The sequence below is a fragment of the Scylla paramamosain genome, chromosome 12 (genome assembly GCF_035594125.1).
Source record: "Scylla paramamosain isolate STU-SP2022 chromosome 12, ASM3559412v1, whole genome shotgun sequence".
Taxonomy (NCBI): Eukaryota; Metazoa; Arthropoda; class Malacostraca; order Decapoda; family Portunidae; genus Scylla; species Scylla paramamosain.
In genome coordinates, this window is record NC_087162.1 from 6,075,001 (window position 1) to 6,077,500 (window position 2,500).

The following is a 2,500-nucleotide window of genomic DNA, read 5'->3' on the forward strand; positions in this document are numbered from 1 at the left end:
GTGTGTGTGTGTGTGTGTGTGTGTGTGTGTGTGTGTGTGTGTGTGTGTGTGTGTGTGTGTGTGTGTGTGTGTGTGTGTGGTTCTTACTATGACCACAGAAATTTTTATTTATTTTTTTTTTACTCAATATTTTTTTTTCCCTTGACCTTCCTTTTACTTATATATTCTTGATTTTTCACCGTCATGGTCCTCAGTTCTTCCTTTCGTTTTTCATTCGTCTCTCTCTCTCTCTCTCTCTCTCTCTCTCTCTCTCTCTCTCTCTCTCTCTCTCTCTCTCTCTCTCTCTCTCTGGCGTTATCTCTATTTTTCGTTTATATTTTTTCACCACGATCTTTTCTTATCAATCTTTTGTTGTTAGTTTCTCGTTTTCCCTTCTTTCTTAAATTTTTCTTGCATCTCTGTCATTTCATTTTCTTTATTTTTCTTTACTTCGTCTTCCTTGCTTCACTTTACAGTCTCTCTCTCTCTCTCTCTCTCTCTCTCTCTCTCTCTCTCTCTCTCTCTCTCTCTCTCTCTCTCTCTCTCTCTCTCTCCTAGACTCTCTTCACATACCTAAAGTTCATCTCAATGTGTGTGTGTGTGTGTGTGTGTGTGTGTGTGTGTGTGTGTGTGTGTGTGTGTGTGTGTGTGTGTGTGTGTGTGTGTGTGTGTGTGTGTGTGTGTGTGTGTGTGAGTGATTGGTACACTTTAGATTTCAGCGCATTGGGAATTTCTGCAGTAAAAATTTGGGAGTTTCTATTTCTAACCACATTCTTGGATGAGAGGAAGATGGAGGAGGAGGAGGAGGAGGAGGAGGAGGAGGAGGAGGAGGAGGAGGAGGAGGAGAAGAAGAAGAAGAAGAAGAAGAAGAAGAAGAAGAAGAAGAAGAAGAAGAAGAAGAAGAAGAGATGGAGGGGATACACTTGGATTGAAAGAATGAGGGAGAAACACACACACACACACACACACACACACACACACACACACACGAGTGGGCAGTGCAGTAATCAGTGCCAAATCGGGTCCACAAACCATTCATTAGCAGCGTGTCCTTTTCGTCCACCCGTCCCAGAATCGCGCTGCGCCCCTCCCTATTTGGTGCAACCGCGCAGACACTCGATCCCACAACCTAAGTAAATAGCAAACCAAAACATTTCAATCTCTCGCTTAGTCTGTCTTTCATCATTTAATTCTCTCTCTCTCTCTCTCTCTCTCTCTCTCTCTCTCTCTCTCTCTCTCTCTCTCTCTCTCTCTCTCTCTCTCTCTCTCTCTCTCTCTCTCTCACGTACTTTCCTTCAACACGTCCTGCAGTGAATCAGCGTACTTTCATTTCCTCATAAATACGCATGGAAAGTCAGCCAGCAAGGGATGAATAATTCAGAAGCAAGACGGTAAACTTGTACTACACTCTCGTCGCGCCACAGCCAGTCCGGAGACCGAGGAGTAAAAAGTAGCGTAACCTTAGGCGATGACCTTCTGCTTGCTATTCCTGCTTGATAAGGCGCGCACAAAAAGAGGAAAAGTGGTAGGAATGACTGGAGAGAGCGAAAGAAAGCGCTTAATTATAGCAAGTGTTGCAGGATGATTGGGAAGAAAGTATGAATGAAGTGACTGATCCGGTTTTTGTGTCAAGACCGTGAGCGTTGAGTTATGATGCGGATGTACTACGTGTGTGTGTTCACTGGCAGGTAAATGCGAGTACAGGTAAATTATTAGTTCTCTCACAAGCATTCCATCCACAGGACTTCCTTTAAAATAGTTATTGTTAAGGTATATCAATTTGTCAGAGAGAGAGAGAGAGAGAGAGAGAGAGAGAGAGAGAGAGAGAGAGAGAGAGAGAGAGAGAGAGAGAGAGAGAGAGAGAGAGTACAATGATACACTTTTAACATCTAATGTACCCAAACATACACGCCACGCAAACATATTTCTTTGGGTGAAAATTTTGGAGGAGTCGCGGAGGAATCTTCGTGGGTGTAACTGGCAAAGCAGCGCGTGTACAGACTATCCTTGCCAGACATCCAGCATCCGTCGTACTCCAGGTGCAAATTCTCGTACGTTGACTTCGAGGTACAAGTAAATGCGTATACAGGCCTCTTTGTGAAGAAAAGAGATTGCAAGATGTAATAAAGGTACACATACTGGAATGTTGTGGTGGCGCAACACCTGCTGGCCAACACAAACACTGCCACTTGCTGAAATAATATCAAGAAAATAAATAGGTAAGGAAACGCATTAAATAGTCAGAAGTGTTTATGTCAATTTAGATTTATATCATTGTACAGTTGGTCTGGCAAAACATATGTGGGTCTTCCTACAGTCTTGTATCTCCACGCCAAAATATATCAGCCGGGGCCATTAGTCTCGCCAAATTTCCCGCTGGCTGCACGGTACAGTCGATTCTGAAGCACAAAATACCATTGTCAGATCATAAGAGTTTCGAAATTAGTTCCTCTCCTGACAGCCTTCCAAAGCTATCAATTGTGGCCACCGCTGAGTTCACTACAGGTGCGTTGTGGCAGTG

At 43.6% G+C, this 2,500-nt stretch overlaps 1 protein-coding gene and 1 long non-coding RNA gene across 48 annotated transcripts in view; one reads left to right on the forward strand and one right to left on the reverse strand.

The window, feature by feature from the left end:
- The window catches only part of LOC135105617 (PDZ and LIM domain protein Zasp-like), a 104,354-nt gene that overhangs the window by 11,290 nt on the left and 90,564 nt on the right, over window positions 1-2,500 (forward strand). The gene's annotated exons all lie outside the window — the stretch shown is intronic.
- LOC135105622 (uncharacterized) overlaps window positions 1-2,500 on the reverse strand; it is a 93,735-nt gene that overhangs the window by 4,707 nt on the left and 86,528 nt on the right. Inside the window, exon 3 of one of the 2 annotated variants that reach the window (XR_010270927.1) lies at window positions 1,012-1,108. The exons of the other annotated variant lie outside the window; for it this stretch is intronic. This is a non-coding gene — a long non-coding RNA (uncharacterized LOC135105622). The remainder of the gene's footprint in view (window positions 1-1,011; window positions 1,109-2,500) is intronic. 2 annotated transcript variants of the gene reach the window in all.